Below are 12,003 nucleotides of genomic sequence, written 5' to 3'. Positions count from 1 at the left end.
AGAAAGGCTGCATGTGAAATGCTTGGATAAAATAAAAATGGCAAAAAAAAAAAAAAAAAAAAAAAAAAATCATTACATTGATATTTTCTGTGGTTTGAATGTTTGTGTCCCCCCAAATCATATACTGGAATCCTGACTCCTAAGGTGGTAGTAGTAAGAGACAGGCCCTTTTGGGAGGGGGGTCCTTTAGGTCTGAGACTGGCACCCTTGTGAATGGAATTTTTCACTTTATAAAAGAGGCCCGAGGGAACTTATTGACTCCTTGTCTCTTAAGGTAGAGAACTTGCCTTTTCTAATAAAAACTGAACCTATCAAAGCTTTTATCTTGGACCTTCCAGCCTCCAGAACCTTGGGAAATAGATTTCTATATTTTATAAGTTACCTCATTTGTAACACTTTGGTATAGCAGCCTGAATGGCCAAAGATTACTATGTTTTAAAGCCAGATTGGGAATTTTCTTTGCTGTAGGATAGGGGAGAGTTGGCCTAGCTTACTTAACATATGAGGGAAGGACAGAAAAGAATCAAATTTTAAAGATAGCGAACAAACTAAGAAAGCAGGATTGGGGCCGGGAGAACCTCTGCCAGCCCGGTGGTCCCAGCACCTGCCTGGCAAATGCAAGGACTTGGGTTTGATCCAAGGTACTACATTCTGTGCCTGCCCTGGAACCCCAGACACGCTGGGCTGGCCACTGAGCCTGGGCATGGTGGCACACACCTGTAATCCCAGCACTGGGGAGGCTAAGACAGGAGGATCACTACGAGTCTGAGCTGTGCAGTGAGACCCTGTACCCAATCAGTAAATGAATGATTTTAAAAATATAAAACAATTGTAGAGAAGATAAGGAGAACATGGGATAGTGGAAGGCAGAAAGGCTTGATGTAGGCTGATTAGCTTAAAATACTTCGGATTTAGAGAATAAATGAGCAATGTATTTAGCTTTCAAATATTTTTTTTTTATTAGAGTAATATATCCAAATGAAAACAATAGTGTCCTTTTTTTTTGACAGAGTCTTGCTATATGGTTTAGGCTGGTCTTGAACTCACCATGTAGCCCACGGTGGTCTTGAATTTGTAGTGCTCCTCCTGCCTCAACCTCCAGAGTACTAGGAATACAGGTGTGTTTTACCGCACCCACCTAATATCTTTATGTAGTAAGTTTCCCCTATGTCTCACTTTTCTCATGGCTGAGACAAAATACCCAATACCTGAAGTTAAAGGAGGAAAGGTTAGTTTGGCTCACAGTCAGTAGAGGTTTTAGTCCATACTGGGCTGGCTCCAAGGCAGGGTGATACATGGCAGAGAGGTAGCAGTTCATGGCTGCAGAAAAAAACCCAAAGTGACGAGATGAGAGAAGGCAGATCCGTTTCTGTCCCTTATATTGGATGCATGTTACCCTCCATAGGGCGGGAGTAGCACTCACACCCTAATCCTAGCCTCGGACCATGGATCAGTAACAAACTCTAGATTCAGAGGCTTCTGAAAAGCTGCCCCATGGTCCCATGAGGCCTTGTGGGGATATCCAGACACAAACCATAGCACCCTATTTATTCCTTATCCCCAGCTACATTGTTTGTTTGTTTTTAAATAATTTAAAATTGTTTAAAATTTTCTCTAATTCTAGTCATTCCAGCAGTTTAGAAGATGTACTTTATCCAATTCCTGTTTCATCATTTGTCAATTTATACTGATTGCTTGATGAAAAGATAGGGGTTTGATACTTAAAGTTTTATATTGATAACCTTGTAATTGAAAAAAATATTTAAACTTCTGTTAGTGCCTGTGCCCTATGTCCCACCTTTTCTCTTCTCCCATCCAATATCTGCTATTTTACATTAACTATACATTTACATTTTCAACTTTTCTAACAGCTTTATTCTGTGTATAAGCATAACCTATCTTTTGTAATTGTCCCATTCCGAAATTTCAAAGACTATAACCTGTCTGTTGTGATCATTTAAATATTATTCCATCATACCAAGTCATGTTCTTTCTTAAGTTTCTGTTTCTTTCTCTAGCAATCTGACATAATTTCCATGGGTCACTCGGAATGTTCTTGAACATCAAAGTCAAATGAGTAATTGTTTTTCTTACCTCTCTCCTCCTGTTTGGCAGTAGCAGCCTAAAATAATGACACAGTTTAGTTTGTTTCATCCTTGGCCTATTTGGCTTTGGGGCTAACCTCTTGTAACTTTTCTGATGTGTTTAATTTTTTTCTCCTTATATTGCTTGTCAATATCATAGTTCTTATGAATTTTTCCTTCCTATTTTTTCGGTTGAGGTTGTTTCTCATTTTCATTTTTCTTTTCTTTTTTTGGTTGAAGACTTGTCCTGGAGGTCTTGTCCTTTTGCTGCAGATCAGCCTGGTTGCTTGCTAGGCCTCTGAACAAAGCCTGCCTTTCTATTCATTTCTTGGGATTGCTTTCCTGTACCTTCAGATCTTCTATTTTGTTGTTATCTCTTACTTTTCTGGAATTCATTGTGAGGTAATCTTTTTTTTTTTTATTTTTTTTTTTTTTTTAGAAAATATGTGGAGGAGCTGGGGAGATGGTTCAGTGCAATAAGTGCTTCCCTGGCAAGCGCAAGGGTCTGAGTTCAATCCCCGGTTCTGGAAAAAAAAAAAAAAAAAAAGAAAAAGAAAATATGTGGAGGGGGTCTGGTGAGATGGCTCAGTGGTCTAAAGCACCTACTTAGAACAAGCTAAGCAAAGCACAGGGACCGCGGTTCAGTCCCCCAGCACCACACGCCAGCCAGCCCCGCCCCCTGGTGGGCTGAGCTGGTCACACACACACACAAATAAATTAAAAAAAAATATGTGAAATTTAAAATCATTGAATCTTTAGATGTGTGAACATTTCAATCCCCTCTTTTATGTTTATGTGGGTATAGAAGTCTAGGTCTGAAACCTAGTGATTTTTTATTTTTATTTTTTATGTATTTAGGACAGGGTCTACAGAGTGTAGAAGGGTCTTACTGCATAGGTCAGACTCGTAGTGATTCTTCTGTTTTCAGCCTTCCAAGTGCTGGGATTACAGGTGTGCACCACCATGCTCAGTCTCAGTCACTGTCTCAGTGTGCCCCAGGGGCAGGGCCGGCATGGCATGCCAGGGATCAAACCCAGCTGGTGCTCTTTGCCGAAGCAGGGGCTTTAGTCCACTGAGCTATCTGGCTAGCCCTTTACTCATCTTTTTACATCAATTAGTTACAGTAATTGGCTTTTAATATTTATTGATGCTTATGAGAATCTAAAGAACATTTCTTTTTTATTAATAACTTGACTTTTTCCTGAATAAACTTTAATTTTTTTTTCTTTAGTAATTTGAAAATCCCAGTGTTAAATTTTTTTCATTCATTGCTGTCTGCTCAGGTCTTCTCTGACAAGCAGCTTCCAAGATGGAGGTGGATATGGCCGACAATGATGACGAGAAGGTGGGAGGGATTGGGGGAAGCTGAGGGAATTTGGTGGAGAGGCCCATTAGACTGGATTTGGGTCTGCTATCTGGGAAGGAACAGGGAAGGAAGGAGGGAAAACTAGGTGGGAACAGTCTCAGGCCCTGCACAGCTCTGCAGAAGCCGGCGGACCAGGGGCAATCTGGGGGTGCCCCTCATGTATGCGGGGCTCCTGTGCCCCTGCTCTTCAGTTCTGAAGACCTATGTCCTAAAGTTGAGGGAATCCTTTTTGCCTTTTTTCTGCTTATCTTTTTCATTTTGTTCTCTAGCTTTTTTTTTTTTTTTTTTTTTTTACCAAATCAAGCATATTTATTTATTCTTCTGCAAATACAGGAGATCTGCATCTACCATTATTTTTTAAAAAAGAAACAGTAAAGTCAGGTGGAGAAACAGGTGGGGACCGGGGCTTGAGCACAGGCAAGGACAGGGCTGGGATGGACGAGTGTAGGCCATGGCGGGGCCTGACCGGCCCCAGCAGGCCGTCTCCGGGAAGGTTTTGCCACACTGGACGCAATGCTGGTACACCAGCTCGAAGTCAGACTCGTTCCCATAATAGGGATCTTCAGTGATGAGCTGTTTCTGTGGATCACAGCTCCCAAGCAGTTCAATTTTAGCTTTGCAGTTTTTAACTTGCTTGCTTTTTCTATTCATATCTCTCAGATTGTTTTCATCCCTGCGTAGGATACAGTTGAATGTTGCGAAGTCCTCTTTGGTGACCTGCCAGGCAGTGTGATTTGTGGGGATGTCATGCTTCTTCATGTAGCCTGCCCTCGATAGTCCGGGGGTGGGGTTCCCACTTCATATGTGATGTGGCTGCACTGTTTATCCTCTAGTTATCCGAAATTGTTCTCTAACTTTTTCTCAGCTGTAGATTCCAATAGTCTTGAAAACTTGATTTAGCAGTCATGTTTAATCTTTTTGAACATTTTATTATACATTGGTTTTCCCCAGAGATTCTGCCTTTTTCTATGTATTTGAATATCTTTTTGATTTTTTTTTTTTAAATATAAATTAGCACTTTCTAAAAGCTCTTTTCTTGCTGGGGAGATAGCTTGGTAGTCTAGATGCCTGCCTGTACTGTGTGCTGTTTGGCACCGCACTGAGCTGGCCACCAAAATCGGGCATGGTGGCTCATGCAGGCCTGTAATCACAGTACTGGGGAGGCTGAGACAGGAGGATCATTACAACTCTGAGCTACATAAGGAGACCTTGTCCTCCCCCCCCCCCCGGCAAAAAAAAAAATTAAAGAAATAAATGGTTAGATGGCACTCGTTTTTACCTTTTTAACTATAAGGACTATTTTCTCTTTGGACTGTTTCTCAAATGATCTTTTTTTGTGGGTGTTGCTGGGAGAGGGGTTAGTGACTATTTGGTTTTAGGATGAGCAGGTTGGGAGCTGGCTAATAGGGTGCAGGCTTTCAAATGCTGGGGGGCTTTACTTGGGACATGGCCTCACTGGAAGCCCTTGCTTGTTTAATTTCTTTAGGGATGATCTGTTCAGTGTTTTATTTTATTTATTTATTTATTTATTTATTTATTTATTTAGTGTGTGTGTGGCCAGCTCAGCCCACCAGGGGGCGGGCCTGGCTGGCATGTGGTGCTGGGGATTGAACCGCGGTCCCTGTGTTTTGCTTAGCTTAGCTTGTTCTAAGTAGGTGCTTTAGACCACTGAGCCATCTCACCAGCCCCCGAACTCAGACCCTTGCACTTGCTAGGGAAGTGCTTATTCCACTGAGCCATCTCACCGGCCCCCCCCATGTTCAGTGTTTTAGCTGGAGGCAAATCCTACTTGTCTCATGCTTCAGATTATGGGCAAGAATGGCTTCTGTCCACAGTGATGTATAACAGGCTGTGGCTTTTGCTGCCTATTTCGTCCATCCCATCTTCTCTGTCCCTTAGAAAATCTTGGAACCCTCTCATTTGTTGATGGCTTCCACAGTAGCTGTTTTTACTGCTATGGAGTTTATTTTGTGTTTATTTCAACCAGAAGGTAGTGCAGAGATGAAGAGGGAAAATTATGAAGGTTAAGGGATATGGAAGGGAATGTGGGAGACAGAAGCCAATAGGAGCCTTTTAAGAGTTCCAGAGGGAGACTAGAAAAGAGAAGTATTCAGAGAAGCAGCAGTTAGCCAGGTGTGGTGGTTGGTGCTCACCTATAATCCCAACACTGGGGAGGCTGAGACAGGAGGATTGCTGTGAGTTCCAGACCAGCCTGGGCTACAAAGTGAATTCTAGGCCAGCCTAACCTGCGAAGTGAAACCTTGTCTCAAAAAGACAATCCTGCGGTAGTTAAGAATTTCTCAGAAGTGATAAAACACATAATTCCTCAGATTACAGAAGCACGCAGAGTCTAAGGCTTATTAAAAGTACATCTACAGTAATATATTTGAGGGCTGGCTGGATAGCTCAGTGGATTAACGCATCTGTTTAGGCAGGCACAGGGCATGGGGTTCGATCCCCAGTCCCCATGTCCGCCTCTTGTCATGTTGATAAAGGTCTAAAATATTGTATGTCCAGATGTTAAAACATGGTAAGTGCTCAATGAGTGCTAAAATATTTGTATTAGAATGAACATGATTATGGTTATCTTTATTTGGAAAAAGGAAATTGTTTTTTCAAAAGACAAAAACTTCAGTAAATCTTTGGTCTGGAGGAGACAGGAAAGTCTACGAATGTTCTGTGGGGTAGAGTCCACGCTTTGGATCAGGAGTCTTCAAAAGCGTCATCCATTGGGTTCCCAGTGCAGCAGTGTCCAGAAGGTGGGATCTTGGCAGGTGCATGAATGATGAGGGTTCCTAATCCACTTACAGATTTATAATTGGGTGACACTGAGGATATTGTTATAATTGGGTGACAGGAGGTGGGCCCAGCTGAAGAAGATGAGTCACAGGCTGCGCCCTTGGGGACTGCAGTTTGTCCCTGGCCTCTTCCACTCTGGCTCTTCTGTTCCCTGGTTGTCAGTGGCTGAACATCTCAGCTCTGTCTCTGCTCTGTCATACACTGCCATGGTGCTCACCTCACCTCAGGTGGAGAAGCCCTGGAGCAGTTATGAGCCAGGATGACCCTTTCCTCCTCTAAACTGTTTTTACCAATTGTTCTGCCATCAAGTAACACAGTAGCTATCTTGATTAATTAGGGCCTGTGAGTGCCCGTCCCGTCCTGAGAACATCTGTCTGAAATCCAGACAGACAATTGAAAGAAGCTATCCTACCTATCAGGTATATGTTTCCATGGAAATTGGGTTTGATGGGATCTGGGAAGAGAGGTGTTGGGACAATGGATTTCTAAACCCTGGGATTACTTTCCACCTGTAATTCTCTGAATGTTAGTAATGGTAGTAGGAACTCATTTTTGTATCTAATACTTCATACTTTTCAAGACAATCTTGTGAAGGAATGAAAACAGGTATTTTTATTTTCATTTTCATTAATAACCTAAGGAGGCTGGTCTTTTTAAATTTGGTTTTGGAATCAAAACTGTGGCTAATGAGGATGTACTTTAAAATGTTGAGTCTGAAGTGCCTGCTTTATTTTTCAATTATGAGTTGTAAAGATCTGGTTGTAGTAAAAAGGATCAGGGATCAAACTTCGGTTTGAAGTGAAGACATGATACAATCAGGAAATAAATACTCTTCGTTCCCTGGACTTACGTGTTTACTGTTTTTTATTTTTGGCGGAACCAGGGATTGAATTCAGATCCTTGCGTTTTCCAGTCAAGCGCTTATCCTACTGAGCCATCTCCCCGGCCCCTACGTGTTCTGTTTTTTGAATGGCTTTTCATTGATAGAAGCAGGCTAACCTTTGACTTTTAAACACTTCACCAGCTAGGTCAACCAGGTTGCATCTGTTGACTCTCCTCATAATTTTGGATTTTTGTATGGTATTACTTAAAATGGAGCCATCATTAGTTTATACTTTGTTATTTGCTTTAACGTGCCTTGTGCCATGTAAAGTTCAGCCTGAAATTAGAAGTTTTCAGAAACTATAATAGAAAAGCATTATTAGCATCATCAAGTTTTCATTAGTATAGGTCTGCAGAACATAACGGTTCCATCCCTTGGGGCGGGTTGGGGCACATGCAGAACATGGCTTTTTAAAAATCTTCCCTTCCCCCTTCATGTCTTGGTCTCCTTCCCTTTTGTAAAAGACCTCCCTCTTTCTCATTAGGTATCTTACTTTGCTCAAAGTATTTATATAAAAGGAAGACACGAGTAAGATTGCGGATCTAGTTAAGAGTTAAAAAGTTGGAGGCAACAATCTGAACAGTTAATATTTTGTTATGGCTTCCTTGAACAAAATTATGTGACCAAGGTCATATTCCTTCATAAGCTCCTGAAATTATCAATCCTGCTTAGAGAGAAAAGTGTATAATGAGTGGTAGATTTTTTTAAGTGGCACACTGCTAATTACATGACTTTTTGGTTATAACCTAAATCAAAAAGATAAATAGTAAAAATTAAATGGTTTTAAATTTCTTTATATATAAGATGTAAATTAGAGTTGACTTAACAGTTTTTGAATATTGTATTAGATATGAGTAATATTTTATGCTATGAATTTAGCATTTTAAAGTCAAATATTTCTAAAAAAATAAAAATATTTCTGATTCAAAGAAAATTTGAGGGCAGGGGGCAGGGTATAGTTCAGTGCTAGTTTCTTGCCTGGTGTATTAATTTGATTTGAAACTGTCTCATTGTTATTTATTTCTCAATAAAATTATGGGAAAAAAATACCCAAACTAAAAAAAAAAAACCAAAAAACCCCCAAGGTCCTGGTTTTAGTCCTAGTACCACCTCCACCCAAAACAAACAACACAAACAGAAACCAAAAAGGAAAGAAAATTAGTTCTAGCATTAAGTTTAATGTTATTTTTATGAAAACAGATGATTGGCTAATTTTAGATCTTAATTATTCCATGAAACATAAGATGAAGTACTGTTTCAGTCTAATGGTGAAAACCAAGTACTTAGGAAGAGAATGTTCTATTCTTTTGGTATCGGAAATCAAACTCAGGATCTCATGCTTGCCAGGCAGGCATTGTGCCACTGAGTTATATCCCCAGCACTCTAATCTATTATTTTAAATTCGGTTGTTTATACGTAATTAAGCAATAACAAGAATTGGACTATATAAAAATGGGGTATTATTATAGACATATACAAAGATAGAACTTTTGTTTCATACAACATTTCTCCTGTGGCAAAGTTCCCAAAGTAAAATGAATGAAAGGGTCAGTGTTACCATTATCTGTAACTCCTACCACCAGAAATAGCACTGTAAAGCCTTGCCTACCTGCTAATAACTTAGCACCTTACCAAGAAACAGTTGTTTTTCCTCTTAAGGAATTGTTTCCACCTCTTAAGTGTGGAATTTAACTTGGATCAGTATTCAAAACTCCTGGATTTTTTTCTTTGTGTAGTGTTTATTTTTACATAAAAAAATTTTTTTTGCATAGTGTTTCTTTAGACAGTAGCTCTTATTTGCCACTGTATTGCTGTAATTTCAAGCCTTTGAGCCTATTTTCTCATCTTTTTCTGTTGTCTTTGCCTCATACTGCCCATAAGTATATTTTTCAGATGTGGTGATATTAATGCAAAACAAACATTAGTATGGCATGCATCTGACAAATGTGTATGGAGACTCCTGCGTGCTAGGCATTGTCTTAGGCCCAGGAAACTCTGCTCCTGTTAAAATTCTGCTCTGAATTGATAGTGGGCAGATGGAGTGTAACCAAGACAGTGCAAACAAGGCAGATGCACACTTGTCCACTGAAGAAAATTAGAGAAGGTAATGGTGGTCAGGGAAAGCTTTGAGGAGGTCATTTTTTTTTTTTTTTTTTTTTTCCTGGAACTGAGGATTGAACTCCAGCCCTTGCGCTTGCCAGGGAAGCGCTTATTCTACTGAGCCATCTCCCTGGCCCCCAAAGTATTCCTGAAGATCCTTCCTCCCAGCTCCTTATATACAAAAAAGGCAGAAAGATTTTTTTTTTTTTTGGTCGCCTCAGGGAAGTTCTGGTTTGGTTTGAGGATCTGGGGATTGAACCACAGCATCCTGAGCCTCACTGCTTTGTTTTGGCGGGCACTTAAATCACTGACCTAATGGACAGGCCCCCAAGGAGGTCAGTTTTGAACAGCACTGTGAGTAACGAAATAAGAACTTGGAATTCACCTTGCCTCAAAAAAACACAAAAATGTATTTTTGAGGAAAAGAAAGGTGTCCAGCATGGTGACGTGTAGTGAGCACAGGAGAGAGGACAAGAACTGGTGGCCAAGCCCAGCCCAGCCTGGAAGGGCTTCAGTTAAGCACAATGGGAAGCCAGTGGAAACCTTCTTTATGATTTAGCAGTACATAAAAGGAAGCTCATCCACTTTTATGTGGAGAATGAACTGAAGGGAAGAATGGAAGCAAAAGAATAAGACACTAAGGAAACAGAACTGAAATCTTGGTGGCAAGAAGCGGTGGAGCAGGAAGAATTGGATGGCTTGGGGATGAATTTTGAAGGTACAGCTCAGGATTTGCTAATAGGCTACACGTAGGGGGTGACTGAAAGCGGTCAGGAGTGACTGAGGTTTCGGGGGACAGTTGGGTGAATTATGATGCTGTTTATGGTGATGGGAGAAATGAGAAGGACATTTCTGAGGGGATGAGGTTAGCATTTTGCGCTGCAGTGCTGCTGAGTTGGAGAGGCCTGTTTAGACACTAAGTGGAGATACCAGAGAGAAGGTTGGGTGTGGAGCTCATGAAGCAGATTCTGGCTCCAGAAACACCTGGCTCACTGCAAAATGGGAACAGTGAGAGTGGTGGCTGGAATTCCCAAGGAGTGAACAGAGACAAGTTGTGAAAACTTACACAGAGCTTACATCAGGTAGATAGAGATCATTAAAAAATTTAGCCTAGAAACTTTTGTGTTACATCTCAGAGGGTAAAAATAATGTCCATGAAATGACTGAAAACTACCAGGCCCTTTGTTAATCTTCTTAATGAGCCAAACCTAGCTTGGCATGGTTTTGGCCTCTGGGGGTCAAATAATTTACTTCCTTCCTTTAACAAAGGGGTTCAACTCACAGTAAAAACTTTCCTGTTTATATTACTCTTAAAAAAATTTTTTTTGAGGGGTCATACTATGTAGTTCATACTGCTCTTCTTGAACTCACTATGTAGCCCAGGCTACCCTCAAACTTGAATCAATCCTCTTGCCTCAGCCTTCCAAGTACTGTGATTATAGGTGTGCACCATCACACCCAGCTACCTATTATTTTAATAAAATTACAGTACATTTACTAGTATTTATAGTTTTAAAAGATAAAACTTAATTTTCTTATTTTGGAGAAAGACATTTACCTTGATCTGGTAAAATGCCAGGGTAGTCTGTTGATTTTATTAATTTAGAAGTTACCAGCTAATGCATTAACAAAACTCTGAGGTGATCAGCTAGCCCTTGAAAAATCTCCATTCGTCAGTTCATGAATATTGCTAAAGTAATATTTATAAAGGACCAAAATTACATACATCTTAAACCCTTGAAGATTTCCAAAAATATGTCACTTTATGTGAGTATTGTTCTTTCTTTTTTTTTTTTAAATTATTTATTTATTTATGTGTGTGTGGGGGGGGCAGCTCAGCCAACCAGGGGGCGGGGCTGGCTGGCATGTGGTGCTGGGGATTGAACCGTGGTCCCTTTGCTTTGCTAAGCTTGTTCTAAGTAGGTGCTTTAGACCACTGAGCCATCTCACCAGCCCCAAGTATAGTTCTTTTTTATAGAACTAATACAAGTACAAGGTAGCACCTATTGTAACTGTATAGTTTAGTTGTCTGAGAGTAGGTAAGATTATCATGTAACTATTGCATACTTTTTCTTATGAAAAATTAGGATAAAAATACACATTATATAGCAATTCATATTTCCATCATGCTTTTACATATACACATACTTTGAATGTTAGATATAAATTCACACACCTGTATGACTAACTTTGTGATACAAGAGTTGGTGATACATACGAATACACCACGAACAGATGTACTTCAAGAAATATAGCAATAATGCTGGTATATGAATGTGGATGGTACTTTCATATCTATATGTTCTAAAACCTAACTAGAAAGTTCTTTCCCACAAAACTAGTTATAGTATTTAACAGTGGCAGCACATAGATGGTATAGTGTAGGAGTCCTATAACCCATATTTAAATTCTACACAAACATTTACTAGTTTTATGACTTGGGACAAGATTATTAACCTTGTGTGTCAGCTTCCTTATATGTGAAGCTGACTTGTGAAGTGCACCAAACAGTGCTGAACACACTATGTATTTAATGCAAGTTGTATTTTGAACTAATTCAGAAAACCCCCAATGTAACTAAATATTTCTTGATTAACTAAAACTCATTCTTTCAATTACAAACTTTTACTTTTAGTTATCTTGTGTGGAAATGTTTCTCAAACAATTCCTCCATCAACAGTACACCTGTTCTGAACACAATGCATTTTCATACTGGCTCAGGACCAGTACACATATTTGGCACTGTGTTATATTTCAAGCCCGGTATGGGT

This window comes from Octodon degus, unplaced genomic scaffold, assembly GCF_000260255.1.
Source record: "Octodon degus isolate 3935 unplaced genomic scaffold, OctDeg1.0 scaffold00265, whole genome shotgun sequence".
NCBI lineage: Eukaryota > Metazoa > Chordata > Mammalia > Rodentia > Octodontidae > Octodon > Octodon degus.
The sequence above is the reverse complement of the archived record's forward strand: the minus strand, read 5'-3'. Positions refer to the sequence as shown.